This window comes from Mangifera indica, unplaced genomic scaffold (genome assembly GCF_011075055.1).
Source record: "Mangifera indica cultivar Alphonso unplaced genomic scaffold, CATAS_Mindica_2.1 Un_0030, whole genome shotgun sequence".
Lineage (NCBI taxonomy): Eukaryota > Viridiplantae > Streptophyta > Magnoliopsida > Sapindales > Anacardiaceae > Mangifera > Mangifera indica.
In genome coordinates, this window is record NW_025401122.1 from 122,228 (window position 1) to 146,885 (window position 24,658).

The 24,658-nt window shown below is 34.3% G+C and overlaps 3 long non-coding RNA genes across 5 annotated transcripts; all 3 read right to left on the reverse strand.

The window, feature by feature from the left end:
* Positions 1–6,836: 6,836 nt before the first annotated feature.
* LOC123206264 lies at positions 6,837–9,268 on the reverse strand. Of its 2 annotated transcripts, XR_006499962.1 has the most exons (4): positions 9,131–9,268; positions 8,901–9,028; positions 7,954–8,543; positions 6,837–7,418 (listed from the first exon to the last, which is right to left on the reverse strand). It is a non-coding gene; the product is annotated as an uncharacterized LOC123206264 (long non-coding RNA). The 2 variants fall into 2 exon arrangements; XR_006499961.1 differs by having other exon boundaries at positions 6,837–8,543.
* A 4,089-nt stretch (positions 9,269–13,357) lies between these two features.
* Positions 13,358–15,665, reverse strand: LOC123206265. Its single transcript, XR_006499963.1, has 4 exons — positions 15,553–15,665; positions 15,269–15,444; positions 14,299–14,888; positions 13,358–13,772 (listed from the first exon to the last, which is right to left on the reverse strand). It is a non-coding gene; the product is annotated as an uncharacterized LOC123206265 (long non-coding RNA).
* A 4,258-nt stretch (positions 15,666–19,923) lies between these two features.
* LOC123206283 lies at positions 19,924–22,099 on the reverse strand. 2 transcript variants are annotated; one of them, XR_006499982.1, is made up of 4 exons: positions 22,018–22,099; positions 21,734–21,860; positions 20,776–21,361; positions 19,924–20,285 (listed from the first exon to the last, which is right to left on the reverse strand). It is a non-coding gene; the product is annotated as an uncharacterized LOC123206283 (long non-coding RNA). The 2 variants fall into 2 exon arrangements; XR_006499983.1 differs by having other exon boundaries at positions 21,964–22,080.
* Positions 22,100–24,658: the final 2,559 nt, after the last annotated feature.

Below are 24,658 nucleotides of genomic sequence, written 5' to 3' on the forward strand. Positions count from 1 at the left end.
GTGGCCAATATTTGTATAAATAACCCCCCCTCTCCTCACTTCGAAAACAGACTCTTCTTCTTCTTCTCTTCATCCGGATCTGATATAAAATTATTCTCTCAGTTGTTTTCTCTCCTTCTCAATTCTTCTTTAATCATTTTATATTTGTGTATTAAATTCATAACACGTTATCAGCACCATCTGTTCAGGTATATTATATTTATTTCATTATGTTGTTATGCTGCTTATATATTATAAATACGGATATCATAATGATGTCCTAATTAACTTTTAATTTCTGTTATGTTTCTGTTTAATTTTCTATTATAATGATACCCTATTTGCAATCCGAAGTTTGCAAAATATTATAAATTTGGACCCGAAGTTCTGAACATCATTTATAACCTGAAGTTATAAAAATTATAAACATGGACCTGAAGTCCTAAATATGATTACGGTATATGATTTGTAACCTAAAGATTATAAAATCATGAGAAAATATATATAGGCCAGAAGCCCTATATTTCACTAAAATATTTATTATAGCTATATCTCACTTGCAACCTGAAGATTGCATAAGTGATGAAAATAATGAAATAGAAATATAAAATATTATGTAAGTTTTACATAATATAAAATTATGAATATAAATCATAAAACCAGAAGTTTTGTGAATATATGATAAATAAGAACCTGAAGTTCACACATAATTTCTCTTTATTATATCACTAACTGTTATTTCTTTCATCAACCTGCAGTTGGTGAAAATGACAAATCTTATCAAACTTCAATATGTTGCCCTTCGATTGGATGGAGAAAATTATTCTGAATGGGCATTGGACACAGTTCTCCATCTACAATCAATGAACCTTGGAGAAACATTAAATGAAGGAAATAATGTATCCCAGCAGGATAAATCTAAAACTACTATTTTCCTTCGTCATCATATCCACGAAGGGCTACGAGCAGAATACGTGGATATTATGGATCTACTAGAATTATGGAGAAATCTGAAAGAAAGATTTGATCATCATAAATCAATTACATTACCAATGGCCCAATATGAATAGACTCATTTACGCTTACAAGATTTTAAATCTGTAAGTGAATATAACTCTGTTATGTTCAGAATTGTCTCCCGAATGAGACTATGTGGAGAAAAAATAACTGAAGAAAATATGTTAGAAAAAACATTCTCCACATTTCATCCCTCAAATATGCTCCTGCAACAGCAATATAGGGAAAAAAGTTTTAAAAAATATTCTGAACTGATATCCTGTTTACTGGTGGCTGAACAAAATAATGAATTATTATTAAAAAACCATCAGACTCGCCCCACTGGTACTGCACCATTCCCTGAAGTGAACGCAACTACTAGTAGTAATCGTGGGCGTAGACGAGATCCTAGACGAAATAAGTTTCGATCCAGAGGTGGTCATAATAGAAAATCTTTCCACTTTCAAAGGACCAGAGATGAAGCAAAACAGGATAAAGGGAAAATGATGCAGAATAAACCACAGAACCATGAAAATAAATGTTATAGATGTGGTTCTAAAGGTCATTGGTCACGTACCTGTCATACGCCAAGACATCTGGTAGATTTATATCAAGCATCTATTAAAAATGTAGACCAGAAGATCGAATCAAATTGTGTTGAGAATCCAGACCTTGTTGATTTGGCAAACTTTGATCTTTCAGAATTTCTTCAAAACTAGAAAAATATGTATATTATAGTGTGTAATTATTATTATATGTTTCTTTCTTTCAAATTTTGTAATAACTAATGTAAATTTTAAAATGAAGGAAATGGACTCCAAACTTGAAGCGTTAACTTCAAAAGCTGGTGATGGAAACCTGTGTTTGGTCGATAGTGCAACCACCCACACTATATTAAAAGAAAAGAAATTTTTCTTAACTTTATCACCAATAGAGGCTAAAGTAAATACTATATCAGGATCAATCAATCTGATTGAAGGCTCCGGAAGAGCTACAATTATGTTAAACAATGAGACCAAATTAAACATCAATGATGCATTACATTCAAGTAGATCCAGAAGAAATCTACTCAGTTTTAAAGATATAAGAAATAATGGTTATCATATTGAAACCATGAGTGAAAATGGTGTAGAATTCATTTGTATAACTAGTAATGCCTCCGGAAGAAGGCTTATACTAGAAAAATTGTCTGCTTTATCATCTGGATTGTATTATACAATCATAAAGGCAATTGAAACCTACACAATATCAAACCAGAAGTTCGTTGATCCAAAAGCATTTATACTTTGGCATGATCGTTTAGGCCACCCAGGATCTACAATGATGCGTAGGATTATTGAAAATTTACATGGACATACATTACAAAATCATAAAATTTTATTGTCCAGTGAACAATTCTGCACCGCCTGTTTTCAAGGCAAATTAGTAATAAGACCATCTCTCTCCAAAATTGGAGGTGAATCCCCATCATTCCTGCAAAGGATTCAAGGAGATATATGTGGACCCATTCATCCATTAAGTGGGTCATTTCATTATTTTATGGTTTTAATTGATACATCTGCAAGATGGTCTCATGTTTGTTTATTGCCTACTCGAAATGTTGCATTTGCTAAACTGTTAGCACAAATTATCAAATTAAAGGCACATTTCGCAGATTATTCGATTAAGTCAATACGGCTAGATAATGCTGGTGAATTTACATCCAAAACATTTGATGATTATTGCATGTCTATGGGGATTGAGGTTGAACATCCAGTCCCGCATGTCCACACACAGAATGGATTAGCTGAGTCTCTTATCAAACGACTCCAGGTAATTGCACGTACTTTATTATTAAAAAGTCAATTACCTACTTCTATGTGGGGACATGCTATATTACATGCTACAACGTTAATTCGCTTACGACCTTCTTCTTATCATCAATATTCTCCCCTACAATTGGTCCTTGGTTACCAACCTGATGTATCTCATTTGAGAATATTTGGTTGTGCTGTATATGTCCCTATTGCGTCTCCTTAACGCACAAAAATGGGACCCCAACATCACTTAGGAATATATGTTGGATATAATTCACTATCCATTATTAGGTACTTGGAACCATTAACAGGTGATCTTTTTACTGCACGATTTACAGATTGTCACTTTGATGAGACAACTTTCCCATCTTTAGGAGAAAAGAAAATGCCTCCTGAAGTTAGGCATGAGCTTTCTTGGTATGTACAAATATAGGTGGCTTTCCACCAAAGCAAGTCAAGAAAAGTGGTAGGAAAACATTTATTGTTGCAAGAAGAAAATGGAGAGGCTGACGCAGGAGAAGAAACTGGAAAGGCTGACGCAGGAGAATAAAATGGCTATGTGAGAAGAAAAATTGGCCAAAGCAATGTTAAAACATTAATGGCCTTAGAAATTTTAATTTGAAAATAACATATGCTTGTCAGAAGGGGTGGCCAATATTTGTATAAATAACCCCCCCTCTCCTCACTTCGAAAACAGACTCTTCTTCTTCTTCTCTTCATCCGGATCTGATATAAAATTATTCTCTCAGTTGTTTTCTCTCCTTCTCAATTCTTCTTTAATCATTTTATATTTGTGTATTAAATGCATAACAATATTCACATAGTATCAAACTTTTATTTATTAAAAAAAAATATAATTTATCTTATTTTCTTTTCAGATTTTAAAAATTAAGAACTTTATCTATGTTTAAACTTTTTCAGTTTTGAAAAGTAATTTTTTTCCCCTAAGATTTTTCATACATCTTTTGGCTAGCTTCTCCTCGTCGAATGCCTGCTCTACTAACGACCTTTTTTCCCAATGACCTCTTCATTCGTCTTCTTTTCCAACAACAGAAGACCTGATGGAATCAGCTAAATCCACTTAATTTCATTCGTCAAAGGTTTTCCATTCGTCATCATCAGTCAACAACAACAAAGAGCTGACAAGAAGACAACTAGAATGCTAACCTATCTTCATGAAGCACTGATGAAGATGAGTGAATCGTCAGTTGAAAACGAAGTGCTGATGGATGATTCCTCTTCTTTGTTTTGGACAAACGTTTGATTAATTAACTTTCCATTTTCGACGTATGATAGGGTCGAGTGAGACATCACCTAGAGGTAGGGTTGGATTCGAGCCGAGCTCAGCTCGGCTCGCAGCCAGCTCGAGCTTGGCTCGGTTTATATATGGGCGGCTCGAGTTCAGCTCGAGCTCGACTCGAGTTCGGCTCATTTTCGGTTCGGCTTGGCTAGGCTCGGTTCGGCTCGGCTCGGCTCAGCTCGGTTCGGCTTGTTTTTCATTATCAAAACGACATCGTTTTTAATATATATTGATTAAAACGACGTTGTTTTGTATAAAAAATTTTTAAAAAAAATCTACCGAGCCAACTCGAGCCAGCTCGAGCTTGGCTCAAGCTAGATCAAGCCGAGCAGAGCCCGGCTCGTTTCGGGCTCGAACCGAACCGAGCCGAGCTCGAGCTCGAGCTGGCTCGGCTCGAGTCTAACCCTACCTAGAGGAAGAGAGACTAGGCATGGGTTATTGACAGGAGACAAAGAAGATGGTCGTAAAATGAGAGAAAGAAAAGTAAACTCTAGTAGAGGGAAATGAAACTTTTCAAACTTTTTAGGTAATGGTGAAGTTGTTAATTTTAAAAATCTAAAGGGCAAATTAAGATATAATTTTATTTATTTTAAAATTATTATTAAAATGATAGTTTTATCTTTAGATATAACTGAAAATTTTAATCGAAGTTGGATGATAGATGGGTATTTGGGTTTTTGAAACTTTATAGGTTTGAATTTGCAAATGGACTAAACCATAGGTGGGAATAAGTCTTTTGGCCTAGTTAATTTAGGATAACGGGAAAATACTATTTTCCACTAGACATGGTAAGGGCCACAAGCCCACGACTTAGTCTAAATCCCATTTTTGGTATAGTCCACAAGGCATAAGCCATTTCAATATACTTCATTATTTGCGAAGACACGACTCAAGGTCATGTCATAGGTCTTACTATGCAAGCAAATCAATAGGATGAACCGTGTCGAAGCTAGCTAATGATGAAATTGCATTAAAATAGTACGATTCAACCAAAATCATGTTCCTCCAATTTAATTCTAATTAAAATTGCATTAGATATGCCTTTGTGATTTCAACTAGAATCATACTAGAATGGTGCAAATCCAACCAAAATCGCATCAACATGATGCGATTCTAATGTAGTTTCAACCTTAATTTTAATTATAATCAGTGTGATTACAGATTTGGGATTGGTTGGACTAAGGTTTGTGTATTTATTTTTTTAATAAATTTTAAAGTTGGTGAAAAAAATGTAATTTATTTGTACTTTAGGGTTGTAAGTAATATTAATGGTACAATATTTGTATATTTAATAAATGGAAGAAATTACCCCTTGAAATTACCCCTTGATCGTTAAAAGAATGCTAGACTTGTTGTTTTGACATAATTAAGATGTGAAATAGTTGTTCTCTCTAGTACATATGGTTGAGTGTATTTGATCCAAGTTATTTTAAATTGATGAAGTCAATGCCCTCCTATAATAGAGAGATGTTATCTTGATCAAATTAAAAAAGCAACTCAATTGTGCAAATGAGCGAATAAAAAGGCAAGCCAACTTAAAGAGGAGAGAAACCCACATTGAAATTGGTGATATGGTGTTACTCAAACTACATCCATGCCTCTTTAAGAAATTGGCCAAAAGACCTAACAAAATATTTAGCCAGCGTTTTTATGTCCTATGATATCACAAAGAAAATCAATTCGATTGCTTATTGTCTTGCCTTACCTTGCCTCCTAATAGTAAGATTCATCTTGTTTTTCATGTCTCTCAATTAAAAAAGGCGTTTGACACTACGGTCCAGCCTCAACCTCTCCCTAATTGTCTATCTAATGATTTGAATTTGTAACCAAAAATTTTGTTGGGTACCAGATTCTCTAAGACTGGTCACTTAGAGATTCTAATTAAATGGAGCCTACTACCTGAATTTGAAATTTCACAGGAGGATTAAGAGGATATTAATGAGCACTTCTCCCATTTTCACCTTGAGGACGAGGTGAGAGTCTTGGGGGGTATTGATGGAGGCCCAATCACCAAAATTTATCATCGCAGGTCTAAGAGGAGAATGCAAGGAGACATCCCCAGAAATCTAGGAGCTGAATCAATTGAAAGTAAAATGCATGAGGGTGTTAAGCGCAAAAATAGCTCTGAAGTGGATTTCTACGAAATTGGTGTTAAACACAATGCGGGTTCTGAAAAACCTGTGATCAGGGTGAAAGTGAGACGCTAGTTATAAGGTGGAAGCTTACAACATTTGGTATGATAACAATTAATCTTATTTCCATTTTTTTAATTTATAAATAAAATATGATTTTATTTATTCATTTAATAAATCAAATACTTATTTAAATTATTTTTGTAATTTGAGGAACTGTGTTTGGTATTCCGATCAACTTTAAACTGAAGTCCAGTGATTGTAATAAAAAATTCAGTTTTGATGTTAACAACCAATCAATTCTCTAAATCACTAGACCAACATAATTTAATTTCTCGTTTCCAAAAGAGAATCTGGATTCTACAAATATTCTTTCTTCTACCTTTAGCAGAGAAGAAGAAAAATAATATATGTATCTACTCTCTTAAGCACTCAATTAGCCGTACGAAAAAAAATTTCAGTTACAATATTGTGGTAATGTGCGCAACTTGGACATAGTTTAAGGAAAAGAATAATGCTCCCTCTCAAAAGAACAGTGTTCCAACCATGATGCATATGCCGTATGTGTGTTAATCCTCCCTCTCAAAAGAATAATCAGTATATAAAGGAAGTGTTAGTGGGCAGAGAGAGTAATGAAGAAAGAAATCATTTTATTGAATCAATATTTTATATTACACCCAGCTTAGCTATTTTTCCTTTTCCTTCAGTTGTTTCCATTTTCAGTTACAATTACATACTCTGATGGCTACTGTAACGGCTATTATTTCTAAAGCTCTTTGAATGCAATATGATGTTGTTTTCTTCTTTTGCGTCAATATTCCTTGTGTTCATAAATTGTGAAGTTCTTCGAGTATCAAGGCTGAACCAATTGCCGCTGTTTTACTCATTTTCCTTTCTGTTTGTTTGTGAGTTGCTGCTGTAGTTTGCTGTGGGCTGGTTTGATCGTAAACTCGACCTAGAAAGGGACCAACTAATGGTAGTTCATTGAGCCTCTGGAAGCCATCAGAATTGGAGGTTTGCTAGCCACCATATTCAGGTACCTATCAAGCTCCAACGGAAATTCAGCCAATAATATGAAGCCGCAATATAGTTGATTTATATCCCAAAAAAGTAACCAAGAGCAGAATGCTAAAACCTGGGACCAGCTGAGGGGAGTTCATTGAGCCTCTGGAAGCCATCGGAATTGGAGGTTTGCTAGCCACCATATTCAGGTACCTATCAAGCTCCAACGGAAATTCAACCAATAATATGAAGCCGCAATATAGTTGATTTATATCCCATAAAAGTAACCAATGACTTAAGAGCAGAATGCTTACAATGTTACAAGCTACATTTTCATGGGTAGACCACATGTAATCAAGAACCATAAACTACAATCACAATGGTGCAACATTCACACAATGAATCCAAATTTAAATGAGCTGAGATAATACCAAATCGGGCGTTTTCCGTGAAGATTAGTTTGTAACAAGCAGTTCTATAAAGCACAAAAGCTTATCTATTAGGTTTAATTTAGTGTTGACCAATATTTGAGATGATCAATTTGTTGGAGAATATTGTGTGAATATGAATGTCTTGGCATACATAACTGTAGTGGGGGATAGTTGTTAAGAAAACCTCATGCTAATCAAAAGGCCAACAAATACAGATAAAAACGTTAAAATAGGATCTAATATATGCCGTATGCCCATTTTTTTCCATAGTTGGACAAAGTACTCTATATAAAGGTTAAAATTTGGCAGAAATTTACCTCCAGATCTTTCAAGTAGAAGTGCAGAATGCGTTAGTGCAACAAGATCTGATTATGGAATGGATTTAAGGCCTTATCCAGCTGAGATGGTTACGAATCCAACACTCAAGTGCATCCGGAAATAGTATCAGGTTTATGAATCCAACCGATATGGTGCATGGGGGTAGATAGTAACAAGTTCATGAATCCAAGCACATGCACAGGGGTGCATTAGGACGATCGTAGCAGATTTAATGAAAAGAGATAGAAGCAATGAAAAGGAGAGCAGACGCACCACACACAGAGGGGAGAACCCGGACTATCCCGTGCGAACTCCCCTCAAAACCACCAAAAGAGAAATTTTATTAAGATTTGTGTGACCTGCCATGCAAGCGCACCTGTCATGGCAAAGGTCGGATGACAAAACCGGGGCTCAAACCCCCTGCATAAGGGCTTCTTTATCCCAGTACATTTCACTCATCTATCATCACAATTATATCCCATTTCGGTCCTGGTTACAATAGATTACACAACCAGATTATCTGCCACCACTGACTTGAAGAATACCCATCAACCACTGCCTCCATGTAGACTCCCCAGGCAGCTAAAACCTAAAGGAACAAAAATTTAACCAAAATATGTCCAAAAACTCTCGGATGCACCAAAAAAAAAAAAACCTTAAATACTATTTAGAAAGAAAAAGAGTTTGCAACTTACGAAAAGACTGCATCGAGATGATAAAAGATCTAGGAATAAATTCAAAAGCTTAATGAATATTCGAGGAAAATATCACGATTTAACATCCTGATCTTTTCATACAAGATTGGTGTCATGATTTATCAGTGTAAATATTCTCCGAAATCAAACAAAAAGAAAACTACTAATTCGTTAAATAAATTGTTTAGCATTATATGATAGGAAGAGTTTTAAAAAAAAAAAAAAGCGAGAGAGACAGAGAGAGATAATACCTTGCACGTATGAAGCGCAAAGAAAGAACATTCTGTGACGTCTTGGTAAAAAAGGAAGAGTCTTGATCTCTTCGTCCGTGAAACATGACGTCAATCTCAGAGACATAATCCCTTAGCGCACGATCTTCCTATATATTATTCTCAATAATAAAGAACGTAGAAGAATCAACTCACAGCTGAAATAATACGTGCAAGAATTAGAAAAAGTACGGATCTTTATATTAGCGAACCTTGAGCGCAAATGATAAACGCAGAACCAGATGGATGTTGAAGTTGAATCTTACGGTGATGAAGATTTCCGGAGAAGGACGAAGCCGTGTTCTTGGAAGAACGAACCAAGAAGATCGAATAGCTCTGCAGAAACAGAGAGAAGGGGACTTTCAGATGAGAGAAGATTAATTGAAGACGCAGGCTTTATATATTGATTTCTACACGGCGGTTAGTGATATGGACGATCATGATTTAACGGCTTTTTCAAAGATCGACGCCGAATATTCATCTACGTGATTTACTATGATTGCTGGCTTTTTTGATCGCATTGGATTTACGCTTTCACTACTGTTGACTTTTTGTCTTACTCCAATGTTTAGTGAAAGGAAAATTAATTAAAATAAACAAAATTTTAAATGTTTATACGTTTTTAGGTTATCCTAGACAAGTTTTATCAAAATAAACAAATTATATTTTTTTTACCCTTTTTACCCTTATGTTAAAAAATCAAGTAAAAATATTTTTTCTGAGAATGTGTGTCGGTTTATAGTGGTTAAGATGGTGGCTAGAGATTTTACAGTGAAACCCTAAATATGTCGAATTATGTATATGGATGTTTTTGAATGTTTCGAATGCTTAAAATGATGTAGTTTCGATGTTAATAGATGTCTGGAAGTGTAGTCGTTGAGAGACAAAAGTGCGCAAATTTACAGTGCCGCGCAAACTGCACAAATTTACAGTGTTGCGTAAACACTGTTCACACCACGCAAACACTTCACATTACGCAAATACTGTTCACAATCCGAAAAAGTAGATATCATAGTTTGTGAACAGGATTTTGCAAGCGGTTTACGTAGTTTGAACAGTGTTTGCGTAGTGTAAACAGTGTTTACGCGGTGTGAACAATGTTTGCGCGATTTGCATAGTTTGCGCGGCACTGTAAATTTGCGCGCTTTTGTCTCTCAACGACTACACTTCCAGACATCTATTAACATCGAAACTACATCATTTTAAGCATTCGAAACATTCAAAAACATCCATATACATAATTCGACATATTTAGGGTTTCACTGTAAAATCTCTAGCCACCATCTTAACCACTATAAACCGACACACATTCTCAGAAAAAATATTTTTACTTGATTTTTTAACATAAGGGTAAAAAGGGTAAAAAAAATATAATTTGTTTATTTTGATAAAACTTGTCTAGGATAACCTAAAAACGTATAAACATTTAAAATTTTGTTTATTTTAATTAATTACCCTTAGTCAAATTCTAAACTTTCACCAACAAAATTTCAAAAATATAACCCATTTTAATAATAATATTAAAAAATATATAATTTTTTTTAATTTTTCCTCCAAATTTTAAAAATTAACAACTTTAACCTTGTCTAAATTTTTTAATTTTGAAAGTGACTTTTTTCCCCTAGGATTTTTTTTCATACATTTTTTGGCTAGCTTCTCCTCGTCAAATGCCTTCTCTACTAACGACCTTCTTTCCCAATGACCTTTCTGTCCCTCTTGTCTTCAAACGAGAGATGATCTGGTGAAATCAGCTAAATCCACTTAATCTCATTAGTCGAATTTCGTTTTTCGTTCGTCATTATCACTCAACAACAACGAAGAGTTGACGAGAAGACAACCAGAATGCCAACCCATCTTCATGAAGCACCGATGAAGATGGGTGAGTCATCAGTCAAAAATGAAGCATCGATGGACGATTCCTCTTCTTCGTTTTGGATGAACATTCATTTGACTGGCTTTCCTTTTTTGACGTATGATAGGGCCGAGTGAGAGATCACTTGGAGGGAGAGAGATTAGGCATAGGTCATTGATCGAAAATTGGATGATAAGTAGGTATTTGGGTTTTTGAAAATCCATGGGTATGAAATTGGAAATAGACTAAACCTTGGGTGGGAATAAGTCTTTCGGCCTAGTTAATTAAGGATAACAGAAAAAGACTATTTTCCACTGGAGATGGCAAGGGCCGCAGGCCCACAGCCTAGCCTAAATCCCATTTTTGGTATGATCCACAAGACATAAGCCACTTTAGTACAATTCGTTATTTGCGAAGACATGATTAAGGGTCATGTCATAGATCTTGCTATGCAAGCGAATCAATAGGACAGACTATGTCGAAGCTAGCCAATGATGAAAGGGTTGAAATTATATTAAAATAGTATAATTCAATCATAATCGTATTACTCCAATTTAATTCTAATTAAAATTGTATTAAATATGTCATTTTGATTTCAACTAAAATTATATTAGAATGGTGCAAATCCAACCAAAATTGCATTTGATATGGTGTATTTTTATAGAATTACATCAGAATTATGATATTTTGACAAAACACACCATTTTTAATGTGATTCCGATGTAGTTTCAACTTTAATTTTAATTATAATCAATGTGATTACAGATTTAGGATTGGTTGGATTAGGGTTTGTGTTTTTATTTTTTTTAATTATAGATAAGGGTCAAAGTAATAAATTTTAAAGTTGGTGAAAAAATGTAATTTATTTGTACTCTAGGGTTTTAAGTAATGTTAATGGTATAATATTTGTATATTTGATAAATTGATGAAATTATCCCTTGATCACTAAAAGAATGCTAGACTTGTTGTTTTGACATAGTTAAGACATGAAATAGTTGTTCTGTCTAATACATATGGTTGAGTGTATTTGATCTGAATCAATTTAGATTGATGAGGTTGATGCCCTCCTCCAATAAAGAGATGGTGTCTTGATTCAATTAAAAAAGCAACTCAACTATGCAAATGAGCGAATGAAAAGGCAAGACATCTTAAAGAAGAGAGAAACCCTCATTGAAATTGGTGATATCGTGTTTCTCAAGCTACAATCATATTGCTTTAAGAAATTGGCCAAAAGTTCCACCAAAAAATTGAGCCAACACTTTTATATGTCTCACATGATCATAGAGAAAATTGACTTGGTTATTTATTGTCTTGCCTTACCTTGCCTCTTAATAGTAAGATTCACCTTGTATTTTATGTCTCCTTATTAAAGAAAACGTTTGACACTACGGTTCAGCCACAACCTCTCCCTAATTGTCTATCTAATGATTTGGAATTGTAGTTGTAACCAGAAACTTTGTTGGATACCAGATTCTTTAAAACTGGTCACTTTGAGATTTTAATTAAATAGAGCCTATTGCCTGGCTTCGAAATTCACAGAAGGATTAAGTGGATATCAATGAGCACTTTCCCCATTTTCACCTTAAGGACGAGGTGAGAGTCTTGGGGGGTATTGATGGAGGCCGAATCACCAAATTTTATTATCACAGGTCCAAGAGGAGAATGCATAAAGACATCCCAAGAAATCCAACAGCTGAATCAACTGAGAGCAGAATGCTTGAGAGCGTTAAACATAAGAATAGCTCTGAAGTGGATTTCGGTAAAGCTAGTGTTAAACGCGAAGTGGGTTTAGAAAAACCTACTGATCAAGGTGAAAGGGAGACGCTAGTTATAAGGTGAAGGCTTACAACATTTGGTGTGACAACAATTAATCTTATTTCCAATTTTCTAATTAATAAATAAAATATGATTTTATTTATTCATTTAATAAATCAAATATTTATTTAAGTTATTTTTGTAATTTGAGGAACTATGTTTGATATTCCCGTCAACTTTATAACTGAAGTCCAATGATTGCAATAAAAAATTCAGATTTGATGTTAACAGCCAATCAAGTCTCTAAATCACTGGACCAACATAATTTAATTTCTCGTTTCCAAAAGGGCATCTGGATTCTACAAATATTCTTTCTTCTACCTTTAGCAGAGAAGAAGAAAAATTAATATATTTATCAAAACAACATCAAGACAAAAGCTATCTACTCTCTTAGGCACTCAATTAGCTGTACTAAAAAATTTTTCAGTTACAATATTTTGGTAATGTGGCAACTTGGACAAAGTTTACAGGAGAAGAATAATCCTCCCTGTCAAAAGAATAGTGTTTCAACTATGATATATATACCATATGTGTGTTAATCTGTGCTAATATAACGCATTCATCTCCACCATTTTAACAAGGAATTAATACATCTACAAACACAATGAAAGAACAAGGTATCATTCTTGCACGTTAAAGGGATCAGCCTGTGAGATAGAAGCTTTGGGAAATTCAGTAGCTGGTCTAGCGTTTGGTTAATCAACAGTATGGGACCACTATTCTGTTATAAGAATATTCAGTATATAAAGGAAGTGTTAGTGGGCAGAGAGAGTAAAGAAGAAAGAAATCATTTTATTGAATCAATATTTTATATTACACTTGGTGAGGGCTGGCTCTCGAAACCCAGCTTAGCTATTTTTCCTTTTACTTCAGTTGTTTCCATTTTCAGTTACAATTACATACTCTGATGGCTACTGTAATGACTATTATTTCTAAAGCTCTTTGATTGCAATGCGATGTTGTTTTCTTCTTCTGCGTCTATATTCCTTGTGTTCATGAATTGTGAAGTTCTTAAGAGTATCAAGGGTGAACCAATTGCTGCTGTAGTTTGCTGTAGGCTGCTGAGTGCTGGTTTGATCGTAATGTTGATCTAGTGAGGAGCCAAACCTGGGACCAACTGAGGGGAGTTGCTTGAGCCTCTGGAACCCATCAGAATTGAAGGTTTGCTAACCACCATATTCAGGTACCTATCAAGCTCCATCGGAAATTCAGCCAATAATATGAAGCGGCAATATAGTTGATATATATTCCAAAAAAGTAACCAATGACTTGAGAGCAGAATGCTAACAATGTTACAAGCTACATTTTCATGGGTACACCACATGTAATCAAGAACCATAAACTACAATCACAATGGTGCAACATGAATCCCAATTTAAATGAGCTGAGATAATACCAATTCGGGCATTTTCCATGAAGATTAGTTTGTAACAAGCAGTTCTATGTAGCACAAAAGCTTATCTATTAGGTTTAATTTAGTGTTGACCAATATTTGAGATGATCAATTTGTTGGAGAATATTGTGTGAATATGAATGTCTTGGCATACATAACTGTAGTGGGGGATAGTTGTTATGAAAACCTCATGCTAATCGGAAGGCCAGCAAATACAGATAAGAACGTTAAAATAGGATCTAATATATGCCGTATGCCCATCTTTTTCCATAGTTGGACAAAGTACTCTATATAAAGGTTAAAATTTGGCAAAAATTTACCTCCCGATCTTTCGAGTAGAAGTGCAGAATGCGTTAGTGCAACAGGATCTGATTGTAGAATGGGTTTAAGGCCTTATCCAGCTGAGATGCTTATGAATCCAACACTCAAGTGCATCCGGAAATAGTATCAGGTTTATGAATCCAACCGATATGGTGCATGGGGGTAGATTGTAACAAGTTCATGAATCCAAGCACATGCACAGGGGTGAATTAGGACGATCGTAGCAGATTTAATGAAAAGAGATAGAGGCAATGAAAAGGAGAGCAGACACACCACACACAGAGGGGAGAACCCGGACTATCCCGTGCGAACTCCCCTCAAAACCACCAAAAGAGAAATTTTATTAAGATTTGTGTGACCTGCCATGCAAGCGCACCTGTCATGGCAAAGGTCGGATGACAAAACCAGGACTCAAACCCCCTGCATAAGGGCTTCTTTATCCCAGTACATTTCACTCATCTATCATCACAATTATATCCCATTTCGGTCCTGGTTACAATAGATTACACAGCCAGATTATCTGCCACCACTGACTTGAAGAATACCCATCAACCACTGCCTCCATGGAGACTCCCCAGGCAGCTAAAACCTAAAGGAACAAAAATTTAACCAAAATATGTCCAAAAAGTCTCGGATGCACAAAAAAAAAAAAAAACATTTAGTGAGAAAAAGAGTTTGCAACTTACAAAAAGACTGCATCGAGATGATAAAAGATCATTTATAAAATCATCTCAAAAAAATACCCTATCTAGGAATAAATTCAAAAGCTTAATGAATAATCGAGGAAAATATCACGATTTAACATCCTGATCTTTTCATACAAGATTGGTGTCATGATTTATCAATGTAAATATTCTCCGAAATCAAACAAAAAGAAAACTACTAATTTGTTAAAGAAATTGTTTAGCATTATATGATAGGAAGAGTTTTTTTAAAAAAAAAAAGCGAGAGAGACAGAGAGAGAAATACCTTGCACGTATGAAGCGCAAAGAAAGAACATTCTGTGAAGTCTTGGTAAAAAAAGAAGAGTCTTGATCACTTCGACCATGAAACATGGCGTCAATCTCAGAGACATAATCCCTTAGCGCACGATCTTCCCATATATTATTCTCAATAATAAAGAACGTAGAAGAATCAAGCCATAGCTGAAATAATACGTGCAAGAATTAGAAAAAGTACGGATCTTTATATTAGCGAACCTTGAGCGTAAATAATAAACGCAGAACCAGATGGATGATGAGGTTGAATCTTACGGTGATGAAGATTTCTGGAGAAGGACGAAGCCGTGCTCTTGGAAGAACGAACCATGAAGATCGAATAGCTCTGAAGAAACAGAGCGAAGAGGACTTTTAGATGACAGAAGAATACTTGAAAACGCAGGCTTTTTATATTGATTTCTACACGGCGGTTAGTGATATGGACGATCATGATTTAACGGCTTATTCAAAGATCGACGCCTGATATGCATCTACGTGGTTTACTATAATTGCTGGATTTTTTGACCGCTTTGGATTTACGCCTTTCGGTTGACTTTTTGTCTTAACAGTTAACTGGCCAAAAGACTTTCCAATCCAAGGTCTAGTCAATCTCTAAAATTACTCTTGCAAATTTTCAAAAATCTTATTTTCTTCTCAGATTTTAAAAATTAATATCCATTTAGTATCAAACTTTTGTTTATATATAAGGATAAAATTATTATTTTAATAGTAATATTAAAAAATATATAATTTATCTTATTTTCTTCTCAGATTTTAAAAATTAATAACTTTATCCATGTTTAAATTTTTTCAGTTTTGAAAAGTAATTTTTTTCCCTAAGAGTTTTTCATACATTTTTTGACTAGCTTCTCCTCTTCGGATGCCTTCTCTACAGATGACCTTCTTTTCCAATGACCTCTTCGTCCGTCTTCTCTTCCGACGATAGAAGACTTGATGAAATCGGCTAAATCCACTTAATCTCATTCGTCAAACTTGGTCGTCCATTCATCATCATCAATTGACAACAACAAAGAGCTGACAAGAAGACAACTACAATGCTAACCCATCTTCAGGAAGCACCGATGAAGATGAGTGAATCATCAGTCGAAAACGAAGCACCGATGGATGATTCCTCTTCTTTGTTTTGGACAAACGTTTGATTAATTGACTTTCCATTTTTAATGTATGATAGGGTTGAGTGAGACATCACCTAGAGGAAGATAGACTGGGCATGGGTGATTGACTGGAGACAAAGAAAGTGATCGTAAAATGAGAGAAACAAAATAAACTCTAACAGGGGAAAATGCAACTTTTCAAATTTTTTAGGTAGTGGTAAAATTGTTAGTTTTCAAAATCTAGGGGGCAAAATAAGATATAATTTTATTTATTTTAAAATTACTATAAAATGATAGTTTTACCTTTATGATGCATATTCGACTACCTTTTCACTTTCGACCTCCAAACCTACCCCAAGCCTACTTACCACACAAAAAGCTAAGGAGCATGAATTTCCGGCAATGCATCAGCCTAAGGATGTCAACCTTCTTCATTTTTGGCCCAAAACCACTTTTGGTTATAATCTCATTACATGCACCCAAGGTCCAAGTGAATAGTTTGCTCCAATTGATCCAAAAGTGTAACTTTTGAAGCCCACTATTGGCACAAACGTCTAAGACTCCTTTTTTAAGCCCAAAGAACTCAAAGTATGTCTTTACTTGGTTTTGAACTAGAAGAGAAGATAGTTGCCTTAGTTAGGAAACAAGTTTCTTACATTTAAGGAAAAGGTGTATTATTTTGTCTTGTATTCATTTATTTGGGTATGGGTTTAGTTTAACATGGATGGCTTAGTATACATTAGGGACTTTAGTTGATTTTATATTAATTTGTTGACCAAAGTGTATCATTGCCATCCATGCCTCCTATATAAAGGAGTAAGCCTTCATTTGTAATTTTTTGGTTGACATTTGAATGAAACTTGAATTAAAGCATTGAAGCTTTTTCCTCATTTTCCTTTATCCAATCATCTTGGTGGAAGATTGGTGGTGGAAGACCCCAAGGTTGGTGGATCTTTTTCCTTTATGCCTTGGTTTTCACTAGTATGTTCCTTAGAATCCAAATTGCATGCATGTGAAGGGTTTTCAATCCTATGGCAGAGAGTTGCAGCATAATTATTATTTTTGCCACTGCATTCTACTTTTAATTTGATTGTCTTATTTTATACCAATTATGTACGTCCATAGCTTGCAAGAAAGTTCTTTGTGTTGTGATTATGATGAAATGAATTCGGTTAGATTTGGAGTTGATTTGGTTAGTTGAACTGTAAGAACAAAAAAATTGCTCATACCACATGAATAATGAAAACAGTTTTTGATTTTTGGTTTCTTGTTGCATGTTTGGATGAATATGCACCATTAGATATAACTAAAAATTTTAATCGAAGTTGGATGATAGGTGGGTATTTGGGTTTTTGAAACTCTATAGGTATGAATTTGGAAATGGACTAAACCTTGGGTGGGAATAAGTCTTTTGGCCTAGTTAATTTAGGAAAATGGTAAAAATACTATTTTCCACTAGACATGGTAAGGGTCATAGGCCCACAACTTAGTCTAAATCCCATTTTTGGTATAGTGCACAAGGCATAAGCCATTTCAGTATAGTTCATTATTTGCGAACACACGACTCAAGTTCATGTCATAGGTCTTGCTATGCAAGTGAATCAACAGGATGAACCGTGTCGATGCTAGCTAATGATGAAATTGCATTAAAATAGTATGATTCAACCAAAATTGTGTTCCTCCAATTTAATTCTAATTAAAGTTGCATTAGATATGCCATTGTGATTTCAACTAGAATCATACTAGAATGGTGCAAATCCAACCAAAATCGCATTGATATGATGCGATTCTGATGTAGTTTCAACCTTAATTTTAATTATAATCAGTGTGATTACAGATTTGGGATTGGTTGGACTAAGGTTTGTGTATTTATTTTTTTTAACTATAGATAAGGGTCTAAGTAATAAATTTAAAAGTTGGTGAAAAAATATAATTTATTTGTACTTTAGGGTTGTAAGTAATGTTAATGGTATAATATTTGTATATTTAATAAACGGAAGAGATTACCCCTTGATTGTTAAAAGAATGTTAGACTTGTTCTTTTGACATAGTTAAGATGAGAAATAGTTGTTCTCTCTAGTACATATGGTTGAGTGTATTTGATCCGAGTCATTTTAAATTGATGAAGTCAATGCCCTCCTATAATAGAGAGATGTTATCTTGATCAAATTTAAAAAAAAACAACTCAATTGTGCAAATGAGTGAATGAGAAGGCAAGCCAACTTAAAGAGGAGAGAAACCCACATTGAAATTGGTGATATGGTGTTACTCAAACTACATCCATACCACTTTAAGAAATTGGTCAAAAGACCTAACAAAAAATTGAGTCCGCACTTTTATATGTCCTACGAGATCACAGAGAAAATCAATTCGGTTGCTTATTGTCTTGCCTTACCTTGCCTCCTAATAGTAATATTCATCTCGTATTTCATGTCTCCAGTTAAAAAAAGCATTTGACACTTTGGTTCAGCCTCAACCTCTCCCTAATTGTCTATCTAATGATTTGGAATTGTAGTTGTAACCAAAAATTTTGTTGGGTGCCAGATTCTCTAAGACTTGTCACTTTGAGATTCTAATTAAATGGAGCCTACTGCCTAAATTTGAAAATTCACAAGAGGATTAAGAGGATATCAATGAACACTTCTCCCAGTTTCACCTTGAGGACGAGGTGAGAGTCTTGGGGGGTATTGATGGAGGCCCAACACCAAAATTTATCATCGCAAGTCTAAGAGGAGAATGTATGGAGATATCCCAAGAAATCTAGGAGCTGAATCAATTGAGAGTAGAATGCATGAGGGTGTTAAGCGTAAAAATAGCTATGAAGTGGATTTCTGTAAAACTAGTGTTAAACACGATATGGGTTCTGAAAAACCTATGATCAGGATGAAAGTGAGACGCTAGTTATAAAGTGGAAGCTTACAACATTTGGTGTGATAACAATTAATCTTATTTCCATTTTTCTAATTTATAAATAAAATATGATTTTATTTATTTATTTAATAAATCAAATATTTATTTAAGTTATTTTTGTAATTTGAGGAACTGTGTTTGGTATTACGATCAACTTTAAACTGAAGTCCAGTGGTTGTAATAAAAAATTCAGTTTTGATGTTAACAACCAATCAATTCTCTAAATCACTAGACCAACATAATTTTATTTCTCGTTTCCAAAAGAGAATCTGGATTCTACAAATATTCTTTCTTCTAACTTTAGCAGAGAAGAAGAAAAACAATATATTTATCAAAACAACATCCAGACAAAAGCTATCTACTCTCTTAAGCACTCAATTAGCCGTACTAAAAAATTTTTCAGTTACAATATTGTGGTAATGTGCGCAACTTGGACATAGTTTAAGGAAAAGAATAATGCTCCCTCTCAAAAGAACAGTGTTCCAACCATGATGCATATGCCATTTGTGTGTTAATCCTCCCTCTCAAAAGAATAATCAGTATATAAAGGAAGTGTTAGTGGGCAGAGAGAGTAATGAAGAAAGAAATCATTTTATTGAATCAATATTTTATATTACACCCAGCTTTAGCTATTTTTCCTTTTCCTTCAGTTGTTTCCATTTTCAGTTACAATTACATACTCTGATGGCCAGTGTAATGACTATTATTTCCAAAGCTCTTTGAATGCAATATGATGTCGTTTTCTTCTTTTGCGTCTATATTCCTTGTGTTCATGAATTGTGAAGTTCTTAAGAGTATCAAGGGTGAACCAATTGCTGCTGTTTTACTCATTTTCCTTTCTGTTTGTTTGCGAGTTGCTGCTGTAGTTTGCTGTGGGCTGGTTTGATCGTAAACTCGACCTAGAAAGGGACCAACTAATGGTAGTTCATTGAGCCTCTGGAAGCCATCAGAATTGGAGGTTTGCTAGCCACCATATTCAGGTACCTATCAAGCTCCAACGGAAATTCAGCCAATAATATGAAGCCGCAATATAGTTGATTTATATCCCAAAAAAGTAACCAAGAGCAGAATGCTAAAAGCTACATTTTCATGGGTAGACCACATGTAATCAAGAACCATAAACTACAATCACAATGGTGCAACATTCACACAATGAATTCAAATTTAACTGAGCTGAGATAATAAAAATTCCGGCGTTTTCCATCAAGACTAGTTTTTAACAAGCAGTTCTACATAGCACAAAAGCTTATCTATTAGGTTTAATATAGTGATGACAAAATCGTTGGAGAATATTGTACGAATATGAACGTCTTGGCATGCATGGATAGTTGTTATGAAAACCTCATGTTAATCGAAAGGCCAGCAAATACATGTAAGAACGTTAAAATTGGATCTAATATATGTCGTATGCCCATATTTTTCCATAGTTGGACAAAGTACTCTATATAAAGGTTAAAATTTGGAAGAAATTTACCTCCAGGTCTTTCGAGTAGAACTGTAGAACGCGTTAATGCAGCAGGATCTGATTGTAGAATGGGTTTAAGGCCTTATCCAGCCGAAATGCTTATGAATCCAACACTCAGGTGCATCCAGAAATAGTATCAGGTTTATGAATCCAACCAATATGGTGCATGGGGGCAGATAGTAACAAGTTCATGAATCCAAGCACATGCACGGGGGTGCATTAGGACGATAGTAGCAAATTTAATGAAAAGAGATAGAGGCAATGTAAAGGAGAGCAGACCACACACAGAGGGGAGAACCCGGACTATCCCGTGCGAACTCCCCTCAAAACCACCAAAAGAGAAATTTTATTAAGATTTGTGTGACCTGCCATGCAAGCGCACCTGTCATGGCAAAGGTCGGATGACAAAACCGGGACTCAAACCCCCTGCATAAGGGCTTCTTTATCCCAGTTCATTTCACTCATCTATCATCACAATTATATCCCATTTCGGTCCTGGTTACAATAGATTACACAACCAGATTATCTGCCACCACTGACTTGAAGAATAACCATCAACCACTGCCTCCATGGAGACTCCCCAGGCAGCTAAAACCTGAAGGAACAAAATTTTAACCAAAATATGTCCAAAAAGTCTCGGATGCACAAAAAGATTAAAACTTAAATACTATTTAGAAAGAAAAAAAATTTGCAACTGAAATCGAGACTGCATCGAGAAGATAAAGGTCATTCATGGAATCATCCCAAAAAAAAACTCTAATTAGGAATAAATTCAAAAGCTTAATGAATAATCGAGGAAAATATCATGATTTAATATCCTGATATTTTCATACAAGATTGGTGTCATGATTAGAAAATTGATTTATCAAGGTAAATGTTCTCCGAAATCAGACAAAAAGAAAACTACTAAGTCGTCAAATAAATTGTTTAACATTATATAATAGGAAGAGTTAAGAAAAAAAAATACCTTGCATGTATGAAGCGCAAAGAAAGAAGATTCTGTGAAGTCTTGTTAAAGAAAGAAGATCAAGATCTCTTCGTTCGTGAAACGTGACGTCAATCTCAGAGACATAATCCCTTAGCGCACGATCTTCCTGTATATTATTCTCAGTAATAAAGAACGTAGTAGAATCAAGTCACAGCGGAAATAATACGCGCAAGAATTAGAAAAAAGTACGGATCTTTATATTAGCGAACCTTAAGCGGAAACAATAAACGCAGAACCAGATGGTTGATGAAGTTGAAACTTACGGTGATGAAGATTTCTGGAGAAGGACGAAGCCGTGCTCTTGGAGGAACGAACCATGGAGATCGAATATCTCAGAAGAAACACAGAGAAGAGAAGGATAATTGAAAACGCAGGCTTTATATATTGATTTCTACACGGCGGTTAGTGATATGGACGATCATGATTTAACTGCTTGTTCAAAGATCGACGCCTAACATGAATCTACGTGGTTTACTATAATTGCCCTCTCTTTTAACGCCTTTGAGTACTTTTGATTTTTTGTCAATGAGCCATTTGTATTTATCAGTGACCCTACATGTATAATTTTATATAAAAATAATAATTTATTATCATATAATTAAATAATTTTTAATTTTTAATTTTTAATTATTCTTATCAAATTATATCAAAATAATAATATTAAACGGTAATTTTTCAACTAATGTCAAATAATATTAATAAAATTAATTAATTATTAAATTGAGAATTGCACTATTTTGATTCGATTCTAATTGAAATCTCATAAGGCATGCCAATGTGATGTCAACTAGGATCGCATCGAAATAGTGTAAATCAAACTAAAATCGTATCAGTATAATTTTTTTTACTGATTTGCCCTAGAATAGTGATATTTTGACAAAAACACATATATCGATACAACTCTGATGCAATTTTAACTTTAATTTTAATTGTAATTGGTACAATTATGAATTTGAGACTGATTGGAATATCAATCATGTAATATTTGTATATTTTATGAATTAAAAAAAATTATCTCTTGATCATTTAACTAGCATTTAACTTTTCACAAAAGTTGAAAAAATGTCATTTTTTCATTTTAAGGGTGTTAATTTGTCGTTTTGGCATAGTTCCTTGTGAAATAGTCATTCTCTCTAGGATATGCGACATAATTAGACTAAAACGAGTTTAATTCAAATTAAAAAAAATCAATTTGATGAACTTGATATCAACATCTCATTAGTGTTGTTGGGCAAATTATGTCATTGCCTTTTTTATTTTTTGACATCACTATACACTAACTTAAGCAAATCAAGTTAAAATTCAAACTGAAGTGCTTGTTCAAACTCATTTCAGTTTAAGTTCATATCCAATTATAAGTTGCCCAACGTAAAATAAATAACATTACAGTAATATTACATATATCTACTTTGAATATATAAATAAATATATATTTATGTGTATTATTACATGATTGAGTATTATTTTATTATTAATTTATAATTATTTAATTATATATTAAATATATATTTATTCATATATTTAAAATAGATTTACAAAATTTTATCGAGAACATTATATGTTATTTTGATATGAAAAATTATGGGCGAATTTAATTCTTCCTGCAAAGGGAAGTACCCAACAGGCCCAGTTCACTGGCCACATTGGACTTGTCTCCTACAATGGCCCAGGCCCGAACGTACTCGATTTAAACCATGGAAGCCCGTTTGGAAATGGCCTCACCTACATGGGCTAAATGGCCCTAACAACACAAAAAGGCCCATCTTCGGCCCGTCCAACCCGATGCGCTCATTTGAGAGTTTGACACCTCTCTCCAATTCTCAGACATGGCAATTATTCATAACTTTTCTTTGATCAATAATTTTTGAACTTTAATATGGTCGACATGATTAAGTTTAATGAATTTAATAAATCTCATGACATTATTAGAATGGTTTAGAGGGTTTGGCTTTAGTTTGATTAAATAATTGGTTCTATTTGGTGTTTAATGCAATTTAAATCGAATTCCAACTAAAGTTTTGGTTCGGTAGTTTAACTTGAATTTGGTTAAATCTCTCTCTAACGATATTGTTTATTTTGTCGATAATACTATTTATCAATCTATGAGACTATTTATTTTACCGATGACCTTTCAATAATATCTTTCAACTAATTCAAATTAACTATTTTAGATTCGAATTAAATTTGAGTTAATTCATATTTGGATTCAAATCCAACCTTAATTAGCTTTAAACTCGTGTATTTAATAAGAATTATCGTAGAGAAGGGACAAGGTCCAATGTAAATATATGTATATCGATTATATAATACTTGAACAACAACACATCTCACAAATTTTAAAACCGTATAATTTCACGGGTTAACCTTTTTTAATTGCTCGCATGACATGCCTAATATTGCCTTTTCGAAAATCATTTTTATATATATTCATGTTATAATTTAAGGTTATTGGTTTTATTTTATTTTAAACTTATTGGTTTTATTGGTTTTCGAAAGTCAATTTATACGTAGTGCCTTAATCCCTGTTCATCATTGCCTCTGGACTCCACTGTACATGCCATGTGGGTGAATCTTTCTTTACAAACAGTGCACATAGGAAACCAACATCCATGCTCGTACACTGTCTGCGCAAGCCCTTATCGGGCTCACCGACCTTGTCAGAGATGGTGAGTACAAATGCGGAAGTTTAGCCAATTAATTTATGGCATATGTGGTAGTAATTTAAGGACCACACTCAGTGAAATTTACTCTACAATATCAGCCAATAATGACATGCAAACTGATTCTCAAAATCTAAACAACGGACAAGTATGGCTCTGCTTATCTTCTCAACCCTACCAGGAAAGTTCTGCGAAACTTCTCATGCCCCTGACCATTTTCACAGCATTGCCTTTTCCACCACAA